The 24883-nt window shown below is 45.1% G+C and overlaps 1 protein-coding gene across 2 annotated transcripts in view; it reads right to left on the bottom strand.

Moving 5' to 3' along the window:
* chrm3b (cholinergic receptor, muscarinic 3b) overlaps nucleotides 1–24883 on the bottom strand; it is a 240596-nt gene that overhangs the window by 167406 nt on the left and 48307 nt on the right. The window lies entirely within an intron of this gene.

The following is a 24883-nucleotide window of genomic DNA, read 5'->3' as shown; positions in this document are numbered from 1 at the left end:
GAGATAAATCTCACTGTTGCCAACACAGAGCCACACGGCTAACATCTATTAGAAATTCCAAAATCCAGATCTTCCCACTTCAGGGAGCACAAGAGTGAAATCAGAGCAGCTGAAAAAGAATGAAACTGACAAGAAAACAGACCACGGAAATAAAAAATCAGCGTTGGTCGTTACAGCAAATAGAAATGAAAAGGCCTGAGACACTGTCACAGATAAAGCTTTGCACATGAACATTTCCTGTCATTCGAACTCTCTAAATTTAACCTTGACTCTCTGATGAATATTAATCAGAGAAAATTATATCTCCCTTGGTACCGTGTTCTGACTCTTGTTAGTTTCAAAGGCATGAATGTTTATTGCTGTTTAAGAACGAACTTCTATACAATTAACAATGCTTGGTTTTCTCAATTGCAAATACCGACACAAATTAAAAATGTTTTCTTTTCAAACAAAACAAAACATCCACTGCTGTGCAAAAAGGTTGCGTTAATAATTATGCCGACAAGCATGGAGTATTATTGCCATGTAGGACACTATCCCTTTAAGGCTTCATGCATCACTTCTACACCAGATTGGTATGTGTTTAATTTTTCCCATTTTCTTGGACTTTGCCAGACACTATCCTCTGAGTTGTGTACTTTGTTTTCATTGTATTTTGTAAAATTCAACCTAGAATATTAATTGAGGCGATGCAGTGTGATGGCACAATTGGTTATTTTTCAGAAACTGGAAACTCCTTCTAGCCCTGGAGGGTCTGGCTTCAGTTCGCAGCTTGTTATTAATGTAGGAATAATCAATTTCCTGGACAGCTGGAGACCAAGATTTGGAGTTTCTGCAGAACTTATCTCCTGGTGCAACTTAATTTGAAGAGATGGAAAAGTAGAATCATAGAATGGAAATAAACTGAATGTATTCGAATTTCTGGGGTCAGAGTAATTTGATTTTGATTCGATTTATTATTGTCACATATATTAATATACAGTGAAAAGTATTGTTTCTTGCGTGCTACACAAAGCATACCGTTCATAGAGAAGGAATCAAGGGAGTGCAGAATGTCGAGTTACAGTCATAGCTAGGGTGTAGAGAAAGATCAACTTAATGCAAGGTAGGTCCATTCAAAAGTCTGATGGCAGCAGGAAAGAAGCTGTCCTTGACTCGGCTGGTATGTGACCCCGGTATCTTTTTCCCGATGGAAGAAAGAATGTCCGGGGTGCGTGGAGTCTTTAATTATGCTGGCTGCTTTGCCAAGGCAATGGGAAGCATAGACAGTGTCAATGGATGGGAGGCTGCTTTGCGTAATGAATTGGGCTACATTCATGACCTTTTGTAGTTTCTTGCGGTCTTGGGCAGAGCAGGAGCCATACCAAGCTGTAATACAATCAGAAAGAATGCTTTCTATGGTGCATCTGTAAAAGTTGGTGAGAGAGGCGTAGCTGACATGCCAAATTTCCTTAGTCTTCTGAGAAAGTAGAGGTGTTGGTGGGCTTTCTTAACTATAGTGTCGGCATGGGGGAACCAGGACAGGTTGTTGGTTATTTGGACACCTAAAAACTTGAAGCTCTCGACCATTTCTACTTTGTTCCCATTGATGTCCATTACTTTGTTCCGGCCTCAGTGCTCAGCGCCAACAACTGCCAGTTTCCAGATGCAATTTTACATCTCATACGCTTCATCCTGGACCACAATATCTTCACCTTCAACAACCAGTTCTTCATCCAGACACACGGAACAGCCATGGGGACCAAATTTGCACCTCAATATGCCAACACCTTCATGCACAGGTTTGAACAAGACTTCTTCACCGCACGGGACCTTCAACCGGCGCTATACACTAGATACATCGATGACATTTTCTTCCTTTGGACTCATGGTGAACAATCACTGAAACAACTCTATGATGACATCAACAAGTTCCATCCCACCATCAGGCTCACCATAGACTACTCTCCGGAATCGGTTGCATTCTTGGACACGCGCATCTCCATTAAGGACGGTCACCTCAGCACCTCACTGTACCGCAAGCCCACGGATAACCTCACGATGCTCCACTTCTCCAGCTTCCACCCTAAACACGTTAAAGAAGCCATCCCCTACGGACAAGCCCTCCGAATACACAGGATCTGCTCGGATGAGGAGGATCGCAACAGACACCTCCAGACGCTGAAAGATGCCCTCATAAGAACAGGATATGGCGCTAGACTCATTGATCAACAGTTCCAACGTGCCACAGCGAAAAACCGCACCGACCTCCTCAGAAGACAAACACGGGACACAGTGGACAGAGTACCCTTCGTTGTCCAGTACTTCCCCGGAGCGGAGAAGCTACGGCATCTCCTCCGGAGCCTTCAACATGTCATTGATGAAGACGAACATCTCGCCAAGGCCATCCCCACACCCCCACTTCTTGCCTTCAAACAACCGCACAACCTCAAACAGACCATTGTCCGCAGCAAACTACCCAGCCTTCAGGAGAACAGTGACCAAGACACCACACAACCCTGCCACAGCAACCTCTGCAAGACGTGCCGGATCATCGACACAGATGCCATCATCTCACGTGAGAACACCATCCACCAGGTACACGGTACATACTCTTGCAACTCGGCCAACGTTGTCTACCTGATACGCTGCAAGAAAGGATGTCCCGAGGCATGGTACATTGGGGAAACTATGCAGACGCTGCGACAACGGATGAATGAACACCGCTCGACAATCACCAGGCAAGACTGTTCTCTTCCTGTTGGGGAGCACTTCAGCGGTCACGGGCATTCGGCCTCTGATATTCGGGTAAGCGTTCTCCAAGGCGGCCTTCGCGACACACGACAGCGCAGAGTCGCTGAGCAGAAACTAATAGCCAAGTTCCGCACACACAAGGACGGCCTCAACCGGGATATTGGGTTCATGTCACACTATTTGTAACTCCCACAGTTGCGTGGACCTGCAGAGTTTCACTGGCTGTCTTGTCTGGAGACAATACACATCTTTTTAGCCTGTCTTGATGCTCTCTCCACTCCCATTGTTTTGTTTCTTAAAGACTGGATTAGTTGTAAGTATTCGCATTCCAACCATTATTCATGTAAATTGAGTCTGTGTCTTTATAAGTTCTGTTTGTGAACAGAATTCCCACTCACCTGAAGAAGGGGCTTAGAGCCTCGAAAGCTTGTGTGGCTTTTGCTACCAAATAAACCTGTTGGACTTTAACCTGGTGTTGTTAAACTTCTTACTGTGTTTACCCCAGTCCAACGCCGGCATCTCCACCCCATTGATGTAGACAGGGGCATGTTCTCCACTACACTTCCTGAAGTCGATGATAATCTCCTTCATTTTTTTGACATTGAGGGAGAGATTATTGTTGCCGCACCAGTTCACCAGATTCTCTATCTCATTCCTGTACTCTGTCTTGTCATTGTTTGAGATTCGACCCACTACGGTGGTGTCGTCAGCAAACTTGAAAATCGAGTTGGAGGGGAATTTGGCCACACAGTCATAGGTGTATAAGGAATATAGTAGTGGGCTGAGAACACAGCCTTGTGGGGCACTGGAGTGAGGATGATCATGGAGAAGGTGTTGTTGCCTATTCTTACTGATTGTGGTCTGTGGGTTAGGAAGTTCAGGATCCAGTCGCAGAGGGAGGTGCCGAGGCCCAGGCCACGGAGTTTGGAAATGGATTTTGTAGGAATAATGGTGTTGAAGGCTGAACTGTAGTCAATAGAAAGGAGTCTGACATAGGTGACTTTGTACCTAGCTGTTCCAGGGTTGAATGCAAGGCCAGGGAGTTGGCATCTGCTGTGGACCTGTTGCGGCGATCAGCAAACTGTAGTGGATCCAGGCGGTCCGGGAAGCTGGATCTGATTCATGCCATGACCAGCCCTTCAAAGCACTTCCTAATGATGGGTATCAAAGCCAATGGACAATAGTCATTAAGGCACGCTGCTTGGCTTTCCTTTAATACTGGGATAATTAATTAATATATTTTAGGGGGCTTTCAGGTGTTAGTTCCCAGTTCCAGTAGAGAGCCATCTTGAGGACAATGGCCAGTTTAGTTAGGACTTAAATTCCGCAGAGATCCCAGTGATTCCTGCACCCCAGCTGTAAGATGAGACCAGCCAAGATTCCAGGCAGACGGTAGAGAGACCCATCCCAATTGGGAAACGGCCATTTCTATCAGCTTCCGTTTTGGCTTGCTGTCAGCAGAATTTTGGTTTCTCCTCCTTGCAATGCAAATGACAGAGCAGACTATAAATGAAGCCAAGAACAGGGATTGGCTGGGAGTTTCCACTGTCCAGTCTGAAAGGGGATCCCAGTGTTGCAGTGGTGGCTGGTGAGATCATTAAGGTGCAGCACCTTGACGACCACAAGTGGGCCCCATCAATGGCATCCAAATTTAGTGAGTGGTTTTGATCGCTGGAGTTTTGAGAAACATTATTTAAGGAAATGCATTCAGTTTGGGTGGGGGAGGGGAGGGTGCAGGTGATGGGTGGTAGTGGTGGTGAAGTTGGTGGGGAAGGATTGAACCAGTGGCTGGCCTAGGAGGATCTGTGCAAACCAGAGTCCCTCTGAATACACAGGGCACGCAGGTGCCAGCTGTATGCCACCAGCCTGACGTAACCACTCATATCCCAACAAATGTTTGCATCACAGGGTTTGTTTTAAAGGAACAGTTGGACTGTGCTTAGTTCTCAAAGTTATTTATTAGTCAGTGCAATAGAAATAATAACACATCAGCAAATTGGAATCAACTCAAACTCCACACATTTTAATGTATCCAACGTCAGAGGCAGTCTCGTGTGATGCCAATCGGACCAACATGTACTTGCAGGCATTTCTCAATGCAAAATGTTACTGGCATCTATGAAGTGAATGAAGAGTGAATTTCATTGTCGACTGATAGTAAAGACAGCTTCACTGCCTTGCTGGAGGTGTCACATTTATATGGAAGGGTCCACGACAATAAGATAATGAGGGGCATGGACAAAAATTATGAGGGACATGGAGAGAGTGGACAGTCCGAATCTTTTTCCCCCAGGGTGGAAGAGTCAATTACTAGGGGACATAGGTTTAAGATGCGAGGGGCAAGGTTTAAAGGAGATGTACAAGGCAAGTGTTTTTTACACCGAGGGTGGTGGGTGCCTGGAACTCGCTGCCGGGGGAGGCAGTGGAAGCAGATACGATAGTGACTTTTAAGGGGCGTCTTGACAAATACATGAATAGGATGGGAGTAGAAGGATATGATCCCTGGAAGGGTAGGGGGTTTTAGTTGTCGGGCAGCATGGTCGGTGCAGGCTTGGAGGGCTGAAGGGCCTGTTCCTGCGCTGTAATTTTCTTTGTTGTTTGTATAAAAGTCAGCTCCCTGAGGTGGCATTTTGATTTCCAAGTTTTAAGAGTTAAATTCCTGCTTGCCTTAGCTGTGTCACTCTCTTTGAAAGAACTGGCTGAATTGATGTATACAAAGCAAAGACTCCTGAGGCACGCAGGGGATAATCAACATTGAATCCTTGATAGAATTCTGCCCAGAGAGAAGGACAGTGAAATGCATTCCATGGTATTTCAGATTGCTTATTTGTTCACAGAGCCACCATGAAAACACTTTGATATTAAACAAGTAGATAACCTTGGAACACATTCATTCCGTGAGATTGATACCAGTGGAGACGCAATATGCCACAAATACTCTGATGGACAAAAATAAACACAGACAGCCTATGGTCAGTCATGAAAGGTAGCCTCCAATGGGATCCTCATAAGATTAACATTGTTCCAGTATCTCTTTCATGTTGTTTGCTAAATGATACATAAAAGGCTCCAAAAGGAAATTATTTGAATACAACATTAACTCACAAGAGTGAAATAGAAATAAAATACAATAGATGCAATTTGTAAGAAAGTATTTTCCATAATTTGTAAGACAAAAGCAAAATACTGTGGATGCTGGAATCTGAAACAAACACAGAAAATGCTGGGAAATCTCAGCAAGGTCTGACAGCATCTGGGGAGGGAGAACTGAGTCTGGATGACCCTTCATCGTTCACACATTCTGATCACATTCTGTCTACACTTCCCGCTGCCTCGGCGAAGCAGCCAGCATAATTAAGGACTCCACGCACCCGCACGCACGTTCCCTCTTCCACCTTCTTCCGTCGGGAGAAAGATACAAAAGTCTGAGGTCACGTACCAACCGTGTCAAGAACAGCTTCTTTCCTGCTGCCCATCAGACTTTTGAATGGACTTACCTTGCATTAAGTTGATCTTTCTCTACACCCTAGTTATGACTGTAACAACTGCATTCTGCACTCTCTCGTTTTCTTCTCTATGGACGGTATGCTTTGTCTGTACAGCGCACAAGAAACAATACTTTTCACTGTATGCTAATACATGTGACAATAATAAACCAAATCAAATTAATGGACACATTTAGCACCTTTCTCAGCCTTTTTCATCCTCATGTACATTCCCTTTGTCCCATTACGGCCACCACCCATCCCCCTGCCCCTCACCCTCATAGTATATTTTCTTTGTTATCAGTTCTGACGAAGGATCATCCAGACTCAAAATGTTGGTTCTATTGTCTCTCCACAGATGCTGAGATTTTCCAGCATTTTCTGTTTTTGTTACATTAATACTGTTTATTACTTGGAGTTACCCAAAGGGTTGTGAATCTGTGGAATTCCCTGCCCAGTGAAGCAGTTGAATCTACCTCGTTGGATGTTTTTAAGGCAAGGATAGATACATTTTTGAAGAGTCAAGGAGTTAAGGGTTATGGGGAGCAGGCGGGTAAGTGGAACTGAGTCCACGAAAAGATCAGCCATGATCTTATTGAATGGCAGAGCAGGCTCGAGGGGCCAGAGGGCCTGCTCCTGCCCTAGCTCTTAAAGTTAATTTATTCATCACAAGTAAGGCTTACATTAACACTGCAATGAAGTTACCGTGAAATTCCCCTAGTCGCTACAGTCTGGCGCCTGCTCGGGTCAATGCACCTAACCAGCACATCTTTCAGAATGTGGGAGGAAACCAGAGCACCCAGAGGGTACCCACGCAGACACGGGGAGAATGTGCAAACTCCACACAGACAGTGACCCAAGCCGGGAATCGAACCCAAGTCCCTGGTGCTGTGAGGCAGCAGTGCTAACCATTGTGCCACTGTGCCACCTTTTCTCCACTGGTGATAGGTCCATACAATCCACTGTCTGAGGTGATGTACATTGACAGTCCAACAGCAATTAAATGTATTTAGACCACCAGCTTGTCTACATCTGTGTTAATATCTAACATGCAGTATTAATGGTCACCCTATTACTCTCCCAACTCTTACTTTATTAAATACTTGCATTCTGACATGAAAGCTCCTATTTTTCACGTAACTGGTGTGTATCAAGCAAATGTCAGCTACATTACTCATTTTCTCGAAGGCCTTGCCCAGAGCATTTTCACAGTCAGTTGCTGTTGTGGAAACATTAGAATCAAAGTCAGTAACGAGGAGTGGTGGTTCGTACAAAACATACTGATGAGGCAATAGTCCGAAACCAGCATTAGAGTTCCTTGAGGATGAAATTAGTCCTCGATGTTAGTACCAAACTAGCATTACTGGGCATTTTGCAGGATATCGGGCAGGTCGTAGGCTGCTGCATTTCAATTATAATAAAAGGGTCTTTACACTGAAAGCTATTGATGGATACAGGGAAAAACTAGGCTTACAATTACTATTTAATATTATTTATAAGGCTAACTTCAGCAAATGAGTGAGCAGAAGGTGACCGGCTAAAGGCTAGCCAACAATTGTTTTTTATCCTCAGTTTGTGACCTTTTTGATTACAAATAGGGTGTAAAGTTGCTTGTTTAAAGCGAAAGTTTATTTATTAGTCACAAGTAAGGCTTACATTAACACTGCAATGAAGTTACTGTGAAATTCCCCTAGTTACCACACTCCGGCGCCTGTTCAGGTCAATGCACCTAACCAACACGTCCTTCAGCTGTGGGAGGAAACTGGAGCACCCGGAGGAAACCTACGCAGTCACAGGGAGAACGTGCAAACTCCACACAGACAGTGATCCAAGCCAGGAACCGAACCCAGGTCCCTGGTACTGTGAAGCAGCAGTGCTAACCACTGTGCCACCGTGCTATCCCTAAGGTCTAAGTGGCGTCTTACTGTAATGCAACTGATGATTGCTGGTTCTTTAGAATATCATTGAATCCCTACAAAGCAGAAGAGTCTGCATCGAATCTCTGACAGAGTGTCTTATCCAGGCCCTCCATCCATTGACTCCATCTACACTTCCCACTGCCTCAGTAAAGCAGCCAGCACCCCGAACATTCTCTCTTCCACCTTCTCCCGTCGGGAAAAAGATACAAAAGTCTGAGGTCACGTACCAGCCGACTCAAGAACAGCTTCTTCCCTGCTGCCATTTGAATGGACCTACCTCGCATTAAGTTGATCTTTCTCTGCACCCTAGCTATGCTGTAACACTACATTCTGCACACTCTTGTTTCCTTCTCTATGAACGGTATGCTCTGCCTGTTTAGTGCACAAGAAACAATACGTTTCACTGTATGCTAATACATGTGACAATAATAAATCAAATCAAAACCTCTCCCCCACCCTGTTAACCCACACATTTACCATGGCTAATACATCTAACCTAGACATCTTTGGGGGAATTTAGCATTGCCAAGCAACCTAACCTGCGCATCTTTGGAGTGCAGGAGGAAACCGGAGCACCCGGGGTAAACCCATGCAGACACGGGGAGAATGTGCAAACTCCACACAATCACCCAAGGCTGGAATTGAACCCAGATCCCTGGAGCTGTGAGGCAGCAGTGCTAACCACTGTGCCACCGTGCTGCCTATTGAATGTGTAGAAATTTGGCAGTTTGTAATGACCCTGACATAATGGTGGAATCAGGGACTCGTGGTGGGGAAGGTGTTGACGCAAACAAATCTTGGAGGTGATTGGCCAAACTTGCTGTCGATACGTCCTGCTGTAGGGAGGGTTGACGAGGTGAAAATGAGCCAATCAGAAAGCATATACATGGCAGGGGGAGGTTGCAGAGACCAATTTAAGACGGCATTCCTTAAACTTGAGGCCATCACTGCAGTCGGACAAGGAAGGGGGATAGCTTGGTCAGCTGTCTGAACAAGTGGACAAGGGCATATCAACCACCCAATCATGCCTGTTTCTCAGGCAGAGCAAGACACCAAGGCACAGGGTGAGTGGTCACTAGTGTAAATATTATTAAATAGTCTATAGCAGAAATCAAATAATAACGTGCATTTGCTTTTGGCGAAGTTTTGAGTTTTAGATCATTGATATCCAGAGTAAACCTCCAAACCCAGGTGGGAGGAACAGCTGACAGGTTGCAAAATGGGCTGCTGGTTCTTAGTTCTATACCAGTGGCCAAGAGCAACTTAAAATTTATTTATTCGTGTCACAAATAGGCTTATATTAACACGGCAATGAAAGTTACTGTGAAAATCCCTTAGTCACCACATTCTGGCGCCTGTTCGGGTACACTGAGGGAGAATTTAGCATGGCCAATGCACCGAACCAAAACGCCTTTTGGACTGTGGGAGGAAACTGGAGCACCCGGAGGAAACTCACGCAGACGCGGGGAGAGCGTGCAGACTCTGCACAGACCGTCACCCAAGCTGGGAATCGAACCCGGGTCCCTGGCATCATGAGGCAGCAGTGTTAAACATTGTGTCACCATGCTGCCCATCCAGAATGTCTGTTAACTTGATATGTTACATGTGCCCAGGATGGTCACATAGCAAGAGAACCTTTGGGAGAATGAGTCTAAAGACTGAAAGCAAACTACAAACTGTTGCTGCAATATTGTCCACATTGAGTGACTGGTAAACTAGTAAGGCATCTTGAATGTTAATGGAGAGCAGTTTATCTCTACGGATCAAATCCGATGAAATATCTACTCTATTGTAAGTTTGTCGGCAAAGGCAGTTCTGTTTGAAGATGTGTCAAGGAATCTCCACAAACTTCCCTTTACAAAAAAGTAATCTTGACAGAAAAGTGGGAATGCAGAGAAACGCATCACTCCTTATTAGCCACGAAGGCTTTCCGGACGCGTGGAAAAAGGAAAAGCTGGATAAACTCAGCAGGTCCGGCAGCATCATGGGGAGTGAAATTGAGTTCACGTTTTGGGTCTGTGTGACTCTTCAGAGCTGCAGAGAGATGGAAATGAGTTTGACCGTATAGTTGGGAGGGTGGAGGGGGGGGGGGGGGGGGGGGCGGGGGGGGATGGAGGAAGAGGAGAAGGAGCAGAATGGAAGGTCAGGGATAGTTCGGAACTAAGTAAACATTATCCAGAGCTTATCCATCATTTTCTGCTTTTATTTCAGATTTCCAGCATCCACAGTATTTTGGCTTTAGTATATTTTACAGTCTCGGTCCCAGAATAATCTTTGCTGTTCTACTCTTGACCTCTCCACAACAAATTAATTCCCCTTCATAAAGATGACAACAGAAATTCTAATTGCCTTCACAGACACTTAGGCCAGAATTTTCCCGGCTCGCCTGCCACAGGAATCAGAGAAGGCGAGGGGCGGAGCACGGGAAGGTCCGTTGACCTCGGGCGGGATTTTACGGTTTTGGGACAAGCGAGGCTGTAAAATTCTGCCCTTCATGTGTTCACATCCCATTACAGTGTCAGCTTTTGGACCAGTTTGGGATTTTTGTCCTGTATGGCTCGGTAGGATTTTGATTGAGTTCATGTCAACAAGCCCAACTCCTCACCAATTGTTTTGATATCTAAAATTTACAGCACTTTCACCTATTAATTGGGAAAGAACAGGAATTGAGAGAGTGCATTCCATCATCACTGGTACCCTGTTCATGGAAAAGCTCCCAGTTCTGGTCATTCATCATAGACTGGTTATTCTGGTTTGTGTCATTAGCTTTGAGGCAATAGGATCCATTAAGCTCCGCTCATTTTTTTCCATTATGATAAATGATGTACAGTCGGCTACTTACCTTAACTAGAAACATAGAAAATAGGTGCAGGAGTAGGCCATTTGGCCCATCCAGCCTGCACCACCATTCAATATGATCATGGCTGATCATGCACTCTCAGTATCCCACTCCTGCTTTCTCTCCATATCCCTTGATCCCTTTAGCTGCAAGGACCACAACCAGCTCCCTCTTGAATATATATAATGAACTGGCCTCAACAGTTTTCTGTGATAGAGAATTCCACAGGTTCACAACTCTCTGAGTGAAGAAGTTCTTCCTCATCTCAGTCCTGAATGGCTTACCCCTTATTCTTAGACTGTGAGCCCCGGTTCTGGACTTCCTGAACATTGCAAACATTCTTCCCACATCTAGCCTGTCCAGTCCCATCACGATTTTATGTTTCCATGAGATCCCCTCTTATTCTTCTAAATTCCAGTGAGTATAAGAACATAAGAACATAAGAAATAGGAGCAGGAGTAGGCCATCTAGCCCCTCGAGCCTGCCCCGCCATTCAATAAGATCATGGCTGATCTGACGTGGATCAGTACCACTTACCCGCCTGATCCCCATAACCCTTAATTCCCTTACCGATCAGGAATCCATCCATCCGCGCTTTAAACATATTCAGCGAGGTAGCCTCCACCACCTCAGTGGGCAGAGAATTCCAGAGATTCACCACCCTCTGGGAGAAGAAGTTCCTCCTCAACTCTGTCTTAAACCGACCCCCCTTTATTTTGAGGCTGTGTCCTCTAGTTTTAACTTCCTTACTAAGTGGAAAGAATCTCTCCGCCTCCACCCTATCCAGCCCCCGCATTATCTTATAAGTCTCCATAAGATCCCCCCTCATCCTTCTAAACTCCAACGAGTACAAACCCAATCTCCTCAGCCTCTCCTCATAATCCAAACCCCTCATCTCCGGTATCAACCTGGTGAACCTTCTCTGCACTCCCTCCAATGCCAATATATCCTTCCTCATATAAGGGGACCAATACTGCACACAGTATTCCAGCTGCGGCCTCACCAATGCCCTGTACAGGTGCATCAAGACATCCCTGCTTTTATATTCTATCCCCTTCGCCATATAGGCCAACATCCCATTTGCCTTCTTGATCACCTGTTGTACCTGCAGACTGGGCTTTTGCGTCTCATGCACAAGGACCCCCAGGTCCCTTTGCACGGTAGCATGTTTTAATTTGTTTCCATTGAGATAGTAATCCCATTTGTTATTATTTCCTCCAAAGTGTATAACCTCGCATTTCTCAACGTTATACTCCATTTGCCATATCCTCGCCCACTCACTCAGCCTGTCCAAATCTCTCTGCAGATCTTCTCCGTCCTCCACACGATTCACTTTTCCACTTATCTTTGTGTCGTCTGCAAACTTCGTTACCCTACACTCCGTCCCCTCCTCCAGATCATCTATATAAATGGTAAATAGTTGCGGCCCGAGTACCGATCCCTGCGGCACGCCACTAGTTACCTTCCTCCAACCGGAAAAACACCCATTTATTCCGACTCTTTGCTTCCTGTCGGATAGCCAGTCCCCAATCCACTTTAACACACTACCCCCAACTCCATGTGCCCTAATCTTCTTCAGTAGCCTTTTAGGGGCACCTTATCAAACGCCTTTTGGAAATCCAAAAACACCGCATCCACCGGTTCTCCTCCATCAACCGCCCTAGTCACATCTTCATAAAAATCCAACATGTTCGTCAAGCACGACTTTCCCCTCATGAATCCATGCTGCGTCTGATTGATCGAACCATTTCTATCCAGATGCCCTGCTATCTCCTCTTTAATAATGGATTCCAGCATTTTCCCTACTACAGACGTTAAGCTGACCGGCCTATAGTTACCCGCCTTTTGTCTCCTTCCTTTTTTAAACAGCGGCGTAACATTAGCCGTTTTCCAATCAACCGGCACTACCCCAGAATGCAACGAGTTTTGATAAATAATCACTAACGCATCCACTATTACCTCTGACATTTCTTTCAATACCCTGGGATGCATTCCATCCGGACCCGGGGACTTATCCACCTTCAGTCCCATTAGTCTACCCAGCACTGCCTCTCTGGTAACATAAGCCCATATGAATTTTTCTTCATATGTCAGTCCTGCCATACAGATGCTGTAAATCTACTATCAAAAGGATGATATTTAATTTAAGGTGGCACAGTTGATTCACAGCTCTGCAGATTAATCCTCTGCATAGAGAACAAAGAGTGAGTGATCATAAGACTTTCGCTGTCTCCTTTTCTCCCAGTAGGGGCCAGTGTGAATTAGCCAAGTAGATTGAAAGGCTCCATACATATAGTGTCGACCCCCATGCCAACACTATCGTTAAGAAAGCCCACCAACATCTCTACTTTCTCAGAAGACTAAGAAAGTTTGGCATGTCCACTACGACTCTCGCCAACTTTTACAGATGCACCATAGAAAGATTCCTTTCTAGTTGTATCACAGCTTGGTATGGCTCCTGCTCTGTAAGAAACTACAAAAGGTCGTGAATGAAGCCCAGTCCATCACGCAAACCAGCCTCCCACACTTGACTCTGTCTACTCTTCCTGCCACCTCGGAAAAGCAGCCAGCATAATTAAGGACCTCATGCACCCCGGACATACTCTCTTCCACCTTCTTCCATCGGGAAAAAGATACAAAAGTCTGAGGTCATGTACCAACCGACTCAAGAACAGCTTCTTCCCTGCTGCCATCATACTTTTGAATGGACCTACCTCCCTGTAATTTGGTCTTTCTCTACACTCTAGCTATGACTGTAACGCTACATTCTGCACTCTCTCCTTTCCTTTTTTATGAATGCTGTACTTTATCTGTATAGCGCGCAAGAAACAATACTTTTCACTGCATATTAATACATGTGACAATAATAAATGAAAAAATCAAATGTGTACAGCTTTTAACTGAAGAATGAGAGCCAGTTAACTAAGTAACAAGTAATTTGCAATTGAGTGTTGATTAAAATATTGACAATGTTGCACATTTCTATTTTGTTCCTTACATGTTCAATGGAACATGAACAAGTTTGTTGGTTGATAATTGTGCCAGAATTGTGCCAGCTATATAAGACCCTCGTCAGACCCCACTTGGAGTACTGTGCTCAGTTCTGGTCGCCTCACTATAGGAAGGATGTGGAAAAGATTGAAAGGGTACAGGGGAGATTTACAAGGATGTTGCCTGGATTGAGTGGCCTGCCTTATGAGGATAGGCTGAGGGAGCTCGGTCTTTTCTCCTTGGAGAGACGAAGGATGAGAGGAGACCTAATAGAGGTGTATAAGATGTTGAGAGGCATAGATCGGGTGGACTCTCAGAGGCTTTTTCCCAGGGTGGAAATGTCTGCTACGAGAGGACACAGGTTTAAGGTGCTGGGGGTAGGTACAGGGGAGATGTTAGAACATAGAACATAGAACATAGAACATTACAGCGCAGAACAGGCCCTTCGGCCCACGATGTTGCACCGACCAGTTAAAAAAAAACTGTGACCCTCCAACCTAAACCAATTTCTTTTCGTCCATGAACCTATCTACGGATCTCTTAAACGCCCCCAAACTAGGCGCATTTACGACTGATGCTGGCAGGGCATTCCAATCCCTCACCACCCTCTGGGTAAAGAACCTACCCCTGACATCGGTTCTATAACTACCCCCCCTCAATTTAAAGCCATGCCCCCTCGTGCTGGATTTCTCCATCAGAGGAAAAAGGCTATCACTATCCACCCTATCTAAACCTCTAATCATCTTATATGTTTCAATAAGATCCCCTCTTAGCCGCCGCCTTTCCAGCGAAAACAATCCCAAATCCCTCAGCCTCTCCTCATAGGATCTCCCCTCCATACCAGGCAACATCCTGGTAAACCTCCTCTGCACCCTCTCCAAAGCCTCCACATCCTTCCTGTAATGTGGGGACCAGAACTGCACACAGTACTCCAAGTGCGGCCGCACCAGAGTTGTGTACAGTTGCAACATAACGCTACGACTCCTAAATTCAATCCCCCTACCAATAAACGCCAAGACACCATATGCCTTCTTAACAACCTTATCTACTTGATTCCCAACTTTCAGGGATCTATGCACACATACACCTAGATCCCTCTGCTCCTCCACACTATTCAAAGTCCTCCCGTTAGCCCTATACTCAACACATCTGTTATTCCTACCAAAGTGAATTACCTCACACTTCTCCGCATTAAACTCCATCCGCCACCTCTCGGCCCAACTTTGCAACCTGTCTAAGTCTTCCTGCAAACTAGGGGTAAGTTTTTCACACAGAGGGTGGTGGGCGAGTGGAATCGGCTGCCGTCAGTGGTGGTGGAGGCAAACTCAATAGGGTCTTTTAAGAGACTCCTGGATAAGTACATGGAGCTTAATAGGATGGAGGGTTATAGGTAGGTCTAGAAGATAGGGATGTGTTCGGCACAACTTGTGGGCCGAAGGGCCTGTTTGTGCTGTAGTTTTTCTATGTTTCTAACTCACTCCAGAACATTTCAGTCCACCTACTTTAAAGACAGGAAAACAAAAATGGCAAAACATAGAAGATGATTGTATCAAGTCGGTGTAACAAAAGTAGCGTTTACTGGTCTAGCCTGCCATTAATTGAAGAGCAGGCAGCAAAGTTCCCCTTCAGAATGGAGATCCACTTATAGGAGTGACCTGTGATTCTGACATGAGCTGGAATACCTAATGTACCCATTTGAAATTTAAAACAGTGCTATTTTTATGTAGATGTTTGTCCATTTCTAACATTTATAACTATTGTTTACCGCAGATTCAAAGTGATTTGCTTGACTAAATGGTCAATTAGATGTTTCGTGCTCATCCGGACAAAATAACTCTTTCTCGATAGGTTTCTGCAGCCAGATTGATAGGCGAATTGTCTGTCAGCTAAGAAAGAATTTGGAAAGTGGATCTAATCTTCAGGTCATGAGGGAAAAGGGGGAGGTGGTGGGGGGGGGGGGGGGGGGGGGAGAGGGTGCAGGGTGGTTGATTTGGACATTGCAGAGGAATGGGGTGGCACAATGACACAGTGGTTAGCACTGCTGCCTCACAGCTCCAGGGACCTGGGTTCAATTCCAGCTTTGGATGACTGTATGGAGTCTGCGTGTTCCCCCCGTGTCTGCGTGGGTTTCCTCCGGTGCTCTAGTTTCCTCCCACAGTCCAAAGACGTGCAGATTAGGTGGAATGGCCATGCTAAATTGCCCCTTAGTGTCCCTAGATGTGTAGGTTAGATGGTTTAGCCATGGTAAATCTTTGGGGTTATAGAGTTAGGGTAGGGGAGAGGGCCTAGGTAGGATACTCTGTCAGAGAGTCGGTGCAGATTTGTTGGACTGGAAGTCCTTTTGTGCACTGTAGGGATTCTATGATTATTACTGTAGCTAGATGCAGGTGAAGATAAATTTCTTTAGTCTGGGAAAATATTCCTACCCTTCCTGACCCACAAGCAGTGCAAAAAATGCACTTTCCATGTTGATCCAGTCCTCCTCACTTCCTTTTGCCTGCTTAGATTGTCAAAGCTCATGAATCTTGACATGCAAGTGCTAAGAAAAGTCACTGTCAGCTGTTAGAACCGGTGATCATTTTATTGAAGGTGTTACTTTTTATTGTTTGTGATCATTTATATTTAAAGTTTATTTATTAACATCACAAGTAGGCTTACGTTAACACTGCAATGACGTTACTGCGAAAATCCTCGAGTCGCCACACCTGTTCGGATACACTGAGGGAGAATTTAGCATGGCCAATGCACCTGACCAGCACATCTTTCGGACTGTGGGAGGAAACCGGAGCACCCGGAGGAAACCCACACAGACACGGGGAGAACATGCAAACTCTGCACAGACAGTGATGCAAGCTGGGAATCGAACTCGGGTCCCTGGAGCTGTGAGGCAGCAGTGCTAACCATTGTGCCACCTATTTGTACATGAGTGTGTGTGTTTTCTTACCCTGAGGGTGAATGAGTCAGTTTTGCTTACCCAGCAGCAAGCCTTTTGTATTTAAGAAGGGAAACAAATTAGTTTATTTTTCCACTCCCTTTCCCTTCAGTTTACTAAAGGAACCTATGTCGACTGACCCACAGGCCTGAATTTTCAGGCTGGCAAGTACTCCAACAGTCCGCTGCCATTTCACACTCAAGTAAGTGGTGATTGGCATCACGAGGGCCTTCCTTCTGGCCTTGGATGGAAGTCCCAACGTGGAGAGCTGTCAGTCAACCTGATCGGCCAACAGCTGTCCAGCTCTTTGAGTAAGAAGTTTAACAACACCAGGTTAAAGTCCAACAGGTTTATTTGGTAGCAAAAGCCACACAAGCTTTCGAAGCTCTAAGCCCCTTCTTCAGGTGAGTGGGAATTCTGTTCACAAACAGAGTTTACAAAGACACAGACTCAATTTACATGAACAGAATTCCCACTCACCTGAAGAAGGGGCTTAGAGCCTCGAAAGCTTGTGTGGCTTTTGCTACCAAATAAACCTGTTGGACTTTAACCTGGTGTTGTTAAACTTCTTACTGTGTTTACCCCAGTCCAACGCCGGCATCTCCACATCATGACTACGATCGACACCGCTCTTTGAGGCACAGCATTGCAGTGGCCAGAAGTGGTACTGCAGTGCCATGCCCGAGTCAAAGTCCCAGGACCGCAATCCAGGTAAGTACCAGGTGTCCCGGGGCTGGGAATGCTCTGGGGGAATTGGGAGAGGGAGTGATCTCAGTGTGAGGGGTAGGCTGAATGAGCTGGGGCTCCCAGGTCCTGGAGGAGAGGGCGCCCCAAATCTGAAGGGGCTTCAGACTTAAGGCCTTCCACTCCTCACCACTGAGATTGTGAACTTTCTCTTTTTGGCAGCCTGATGCAACCGGCACCCGTGAGCTTAAAAATTGAGGCTGGGCAAGAAAAGACCCTTAAGTTGGACTTGAGCGGGCTTCCGGTCTGAGGCCCTGTCCACCCTATTGGGAACCTGCATCTGGGTTGGGACTGGTGGGATTCCGAAGGGAACCATATCCATGCAAATTTGCACTATCCCCTCCACCTCAGAACCCATTGCGAAGGGCGTGGAAGTCTAATGACCAACCTTCCTTTAGAACGAGAATGTCAGTTCTATTCTCTCTCCAGAGGCTGTCAGACTGGCTGAGATTTTCCATCATTTTCTGTTGTTGTTTCAGACTCCAGCATCCGCAGTAATTTGCACGTATCTCATATATATATATATATATATATATATAAAGGTGAATAGTTGAAATAGGTACAGATGAAGATAAAAACAAAACTCGTAAAAATGGAATGGATTTCAGTTTCTGTTTCAACACAGCCTATTATTTCAGAATTCTTTTGCTACGTTGTCTGAAGTTAAGGCCTTGCAATTCGAGGTGTTTCAATGGCTTTGTTAGTCAATCTGCTGAAGATCGGTTTCCACTAGTCAGCTTGGAACCAGGAGTGAGGGAGAGAGGAAATTCCTTATTTCTCTCCCAAGGAACTGTGGTGTGGCCTTTGTTTAGCCTGGTTGATTACAGCAGTTTGATGGCTGTGCGTGTTGGCCTCTGTGTGTGATGAGGTTCCACAATGGAGTTCTGTCTGCTCGCAGCAGTTTGCAACATTTTTAACATGCAGGGAGTAGCAATGGCTACTGTATCATGTGACCCGCAACAAATACCAAGTCCACTTCCAAATAATTTCTTCTCTCAGAGGGTAGTGAATCTGTGGAATTTTTTTACTGCAGAGGGCTGTAGCGGTTGGATCCTTAAGATAGACAGGTTTTTAGTTAGTAAGGGAATTCAGAGTTATGGGCGGCATGGTGGCACAGTGGTTAGCACTGCTGCCTCACAGCGATTCCTGGTTTGGGTCACTGCCTGTGTGGAGTCTGCACGTTCACCCTGTGTCTGCGTGGGTGTGGTGAACCATCGTTGGTTCCCACTGTGGGATTGTTCTAATGTTGTTGTTGGGCTAGGGTGGGATTGATACACCTGTGGTTGTTACTGTTGTGGCACATCCCAGTCGGGCTCCGCCTCCTGGGAGAGGTATAAGACCCCTTGCTCGGGCAGGACCTCTTCAGTCTGGGATAGTGTGTTAAAGTTCTGTTAGTTCCATTGTTAGTTAATAAAAGCCTTCTTTTACCGAAGCTTCGTGCCTCGTGTCCAATTGATGCGCATCAGTGGGTTTCCTTCGGGTGCTCCGGTTTCCTCCCACAGTCCGAAAGTTGTTCTAGTTAGGTGGACTGGCCATGCTAAATTCTCCCTCAGTGTACCCGAACAAGCGCCGGAGTTTGGCGACTGGAGGATTTTCACACTAACTTCATTGCCATGTCAATGCAAGCCTACTTATGATACTAATAAATAAACTTTAAACTTAAAGGGGTAAGGAGAGTAAGTGGACTTGAGGATCAGCATATCAGATCAGTCATGATCTCATTGAATGGCAGAGCAGAATCAATGGGCTGAATGGTCTACTTCTGCCCCAAAGTAATTTTAATTATAGCCTGAATCCTCCTCCCCTCTGCTGTGATGGTTTTTCACACTTTAAAACATCGCATCAGTCAATGTCTCTGTGTGCAAATGGAAACCATCAAAGTCAATGGCGTCTATTTACATTTAGTCGAGAACACATTGAATTCTCAAACGTCTCTCATGTCTGAGAGTTCATCCTCTTTTCTCTCCTCGTGGGATCAGAGATTTTGGACACAGCAGGGACACTTGCCCGCTGAGGAGACTACAAAGTCTGCCTGAAAATTGCGGCCTGCCAGTTCCTCCAGAACCAATAGCGAGATGCTTCTCCAGTTACTTCTGCAAGGGGGCTTTTCTTAATTTTGCCAAAATAATTTTGCCTCTTTTCTTTCTGGGGTTCAACGTCTGGTTTAATTTCTGCCTGTTCTGGAGGACTTTTACCAGGGTTTGGGTGTCAGAATGGCTGGTTTTTGTATGACATGAAGTTCAAACTGGAAACACTGGACACCATATTTTCAGTCCTTTATTTCCCCCACCTTATTGCCATTCCCATCACATTGCTCCTTTGCCTTTTGGTGTTCCAAATGTAACAAAATATTTATCGAACCTCAACAGCCCGAGATGAAGTAATGATTTGATTTATTATTGTCACATGTATTGGGATACAGTGGAAATTATTGTAATGAGGGCGCAAGCTGATTGTTTTGTGATGTGGGCATTGCTGGCAAGGCCAGTATTTGTTGCCCACCCTTATTTACCCCCGAGCTGCCCAGCACTGCAGTCCACCTGAAATCAGTAACAGTTTGACATTACGGAGTGGCTTGCTAGGCCTGTTCAGAGGGTTGTTAAAAGTCAGCCACGTTACTGAAGAGTCTGGAGGCCAGATCAGGTAAGGACGGCAGATTTCCTTCCCCAAAGGACGTTATCCTGGGCCTGGATGAATACGGCTTGAATGGCCTTTCAAATCTGCAATTGCACGCTCTTAAGAATATTGTCACGCTAAAAAAAAGTCTGTTCCTTCTCTCGAATGTTTTACTTCTGGATGAGAAGCTAAGCCTTATTTTATTTTTCCCAAAATGAGGCTAATCACATTCTAGAAGTACTTAAGAAAGGCCTGAGCCTTTTTGCCTTTGGATCCCTCTTCCATCCTTTGACTTGGAGTCGTGTTGTGTTAAGATGTCAGGGCATAACAAAATAACTCCTATGTTCTTAGGCACATCTGCAATACACTAAAGTTTGCTTTAAGCTTGTAACTCAGAAGATTGGCTCTTCAGCCTTGGGCAGCCCAGGACAGATTACACTGCATCATTAATTAGCTTCTGGAACACTCTTGACAGATGGCTTCATGTACAAAATAGCCTAAACACAGAAGCACTAACCAGTGCTAGGTATTATTCAGTTACAGCTGCAAGAACAATTGCCTTTTCAATTCTGACACTGTTTCTACATTTCTGGCTTCCACATCCACCCGTCTCTCCCTGGATCTAAGCTGCTACAGGGCTCAGCTCTTCGTAATTGGGTGTGTACCTGACTGCTGCGGTGCCTTTCCATGAACATAAAGGATTGCTACTTTAGCCTTGGAATATATCCAGGGGAGAAAAAGATCGCCACTATCTAGTAGCCAAGGACTGTGAGATATAGGGACATATTGGGAAAGGTAGCACCAAGGGTAAAGTGGGAATCTTGGCTTGAGGCTTATATCCACTTCTTCACTAAAAATAACAAAAATATGAAACCATATGCCTTAGTAGCACTTCAATTTATACCTGTCTGGATATTATCAGCTTCAGTCAGGAAGTGCCTTATTGATATCTGCTGGCTCATGCTGTAATTTCCCGACCAGAGTTAAAGCTCACTGCATGCTTAGTTACAGCATCAATTTAAAATGTAAATGTTTGCATTCATGCCAATTTGTGCTGACAGCTTGCAGCCATTTTAGGGATCCAGTCAGACCATCAATCGTCGCTGAAAAAATATCCGTGTGAGATTGGCTCTCAATGCCGCTCCTCTCTATGTCCCCATCAACCTTCTCTAACCAGGATCCAGCTATAAATTAATTAACTGGCACGGGGTCCCATCTCCTCATCACCACAAATAGAAGGGATTGCAGCCACTGTATAAACATAGCAGGAAGCTCTTTCAAATCAAGGAACAGGAGTAGGCCACTCGGCCCCTCAAGCCTGCTCCGCCATTTGATAAGGTCATGGCTGATCTGATAGTGACCGCAAATCTTCATCCCGCCTACCCCCAATAACTGATCACCCCTTTGCTTACCAAGAATCTGTGCACCTCTTGTCTTAGCAACAGTCAAAGACTTTGCCTTCTCTCATATATAAGAAACAAGAAAAGGAATAGGCCAGGTGGCCCCTTGAGCCTACTCTTCCATTCAGTAAAATCCTGGCTGATCTGATTTTTCTTCTCAAACAAATTTTCTGCATGTTTTCCATGACCCTTGACTCCTGATATTTCAATCTAAATCAGCCTTGAATTTATTCATAGAACCAGCCTCCACAGCAGTATGGAGTATGGAGTAGAGATTCAGAGAAAGATTCCTCCCCGTTTCTATCTTAAATGAGCAGCCCCTTATTTCGAACGCGTTCTCCTTCGTTGTGGATTCCGCTACAAGGGGAAATATCTGCAAAGTCAAACTCCTTCAGAATCTTCATGATCCAATCAGATTGGTAAGAACAACAGGACAATAATACAATAACATCGGCAAAATACTGCAGATGCTGGAATCTGAAGCAAAAACAAAGAATGCTGGAAAAACTATTAGTATTGGGTGATCTTAATTATCCCAAGACAAACTGGTATAAAGACAATGCATGTGGCAAAGTGGGAAAGCACCTTTTTAGAATATTCCATAACTGCTTCCAAAATTAGAATGCTTCTCGTCTACTCAGGGACGAAACATTGCATGCTGTAATTCTAGAGAATGATGTGGGGGAGCAGGCAGACAATAGTAATCACAACACAGACTCAATGCAAGATTAGAAAGAGATAAAAGTCAAATATCAGAGCGCTGGATGGGAAAAGGATGGTGGGTTGGGTGGGGGAAATGAGGGGGTACCTAATAAAACAGATTTGCTCAAGAAGATCTGAAGGATAAAGCAGGTAAAGATAGACCAGTTAGCCAAATGTCAGCCATTTCCTTGGGCTCCCTGGATCGATTGCCTTGCCATCCACCAAACTTACAGTGGGAGCCTGATGGAACCGCCAAGCATATTCCGGTCTAGTGGCTTAGTGGGAAGTCAGATGAGAGGCTATACCTCTGTGGCAATTTGGGGTGTCCTATATAAGGACAAGACAGATGCTTTACAAATAGAAGTTATTCTGTAGTCACTGCAAACCTGAAACCATTTAACAGTGATAATAAAACAATATAATGTATCCTCTGAATCAGAATAATCTCACTGATATACAGGTCTTATTTTTAAATGCATCTTCACACACTTTCCCCCCCCCTTTGGGGAATAGTGGGGAAGTGGTGGAAAGATTCCTGGGCTGATCATCAGCTTGTTGAACTGGGTTGCTCCTTTCGTGGCCAACAAGTCCTGGCGTTGGACTCGAACCTGGAACTTCTGGTCCAAAGGTAGGGACGCTACTACTGTGCCACAAGACCTTCTTACAGAACTTTTAATCGTAGTGAAATGAGGAATAATAAGTACCTTTACTTATGGCTCTTAAATACAGGCTATGCAGGCAAGGGGACTCTATTACAACTCAGGTCATCATTGTAAGTCTTTTCTCCTGTTCACAGAGAACAGTCTCCATAAACACTTGTCTTGTGAACTAAAATTTAACTGTATGCATGTAATGACTGGGATAAATAGTGTGCCTCAGGGATATGAATCTATTCTTTCACTGTTACTATACACCAGAAATTATATGGAACATCCATGGTATGTTCCTGGTCTGTCCGATCGGTTGAAAAATGCCATCCAGGGTGGACTATGTACTGGACAAAGACATTTTGAAGAAGGAATGTGCGCAGAAGCCAGTTAAATCAGACGGTAAAATCAGTACTTCATGTTCACTGGTACATTGAACCGTTTTCAGGGCTGAATGTCCATCAGTTGGTGAATTTTCTCGCTTTAAGCTAAAGCTTTTGACAATCTTGTGTACAAGGGCTTGTCTCTTGCCGCAGGGACTTGGAAACAGGGGGTGGTCTGAGTGAACTAAAGCAATGGCCTGAGTTCACTCAGACCACCACAGATGTTTGTTGCAGCACCAAGCACAGAGCGGTCAATCAAGGTAGCTGCAAAGACACAATCTTGGCACAATATGAAGTGTAACAGCTGATAGCTCGGTCAGGCCTCACGTAACTAGGAAGTGCAAAGAGCATTATTTGTCCTTTATGTGATTAATGGCCATGTCGAGCATTCTCGAGTTCCTTTCTCACAGGAAGCCTGACCTGCACCTCGGTCGCTGGTCTCATGTGAAACTAATTTCTCATTTTGACTCTCTCTTGTTCATTCGCATTTCCTTATATCTATGCTTAAAAGTTCACAAAGGAAGAGCAGGACACAGAATCACAGTTTCAGAATTTATAACAGATTAAGTTTAATTCATGTTCCAGCTGCTTTACCGAAAGCAGTCACGTGTATCTATGATGGGCGGCACAGTGGCAAGCGCTTCTGCCTCACAGCGCCAGGGACCTGGGTTCGATTCCCACCTTGGTTGACTGTCTGTGTGGGGTGTCATATTCTCCCCGTGTCTGCGAGGGTTTCCTCCGGGTGCTGTGGTTTCTTCCCACACTCCAAAGATGGGTTAGGTTGATTGGCCATGCTAAATTGCCCCTTAGTGTCAGGAGGATTAGCAGCGTTAATACGGGGATAGAGTTTGTGTGGGTCAGTGCAGGCTTGATGGGCTGAATGGCCTCCTTCTGCACTGTAGGGATTCGATGATTCTATGTCTATAATGGCTTCGAAATATTACAAGCAGGAATAAACCACAGACTATCATCTCTGATTCTTTGTGCCATAGAATGGGAGAATATGAATTGGTGCCCAATGATTCTCCACATATTAAGTTCAGAATCTCTACCATGGCACGAAGGGTAGCTGCTGAAGAGAGTCCCTGCACTTATCTAACTGTAAGAAGCAGTAGCTTTAGGGAGAGTTGCCTCAGGCAACATCCGAACAGTTATTTTCTGAAATCCACCGGGAACAGGTCATTTCATTAGGAGATGTCGGTGGAAAGGTCGAGTGTGGAGGTTTTCCCAGAGAGGGCTGCCTAAGTAGCTGGTGAAAAACCTAATCGGGTGGTCTGAGAAGTATCATGGGATGTAACAGTCCCTAGAGACTGGGAGCAGGCACAGTGGTGCGATGGTCTTTCCAGGTTCTGTACATTCCTACGTCCATACCATTATAAATGTGCTCTCGGCAATTTCTGCTTTCACTGCTTAATGCAGAGTTCCGCTGTGATTTAAAGCTCTTTTGCTAAAAATGAATGCACTTGAAATTCTTTCATGCCAAAAACCACTT

Source organism: Mustelus asterias, chromosome 15, assembly GCF_964213995.1.
Source record: "Mustelus asterias chromosome 15, sMusAst1.hap1.1, whole genome shotgun sequence".
Classification (NCBI taxonomy): domain Eukaryota; kingdom Metazoa; phylum Chordata; class Chondrichthyes; order Carcharhiniformes; family Triakidae; genus Mustelus; species Mustelus asterias.
The sequence above is the reverse complement of the archived record's forward strand: the minus strand, read 5'-3'. Positions and strand labels throughout refer to the sequence as shown.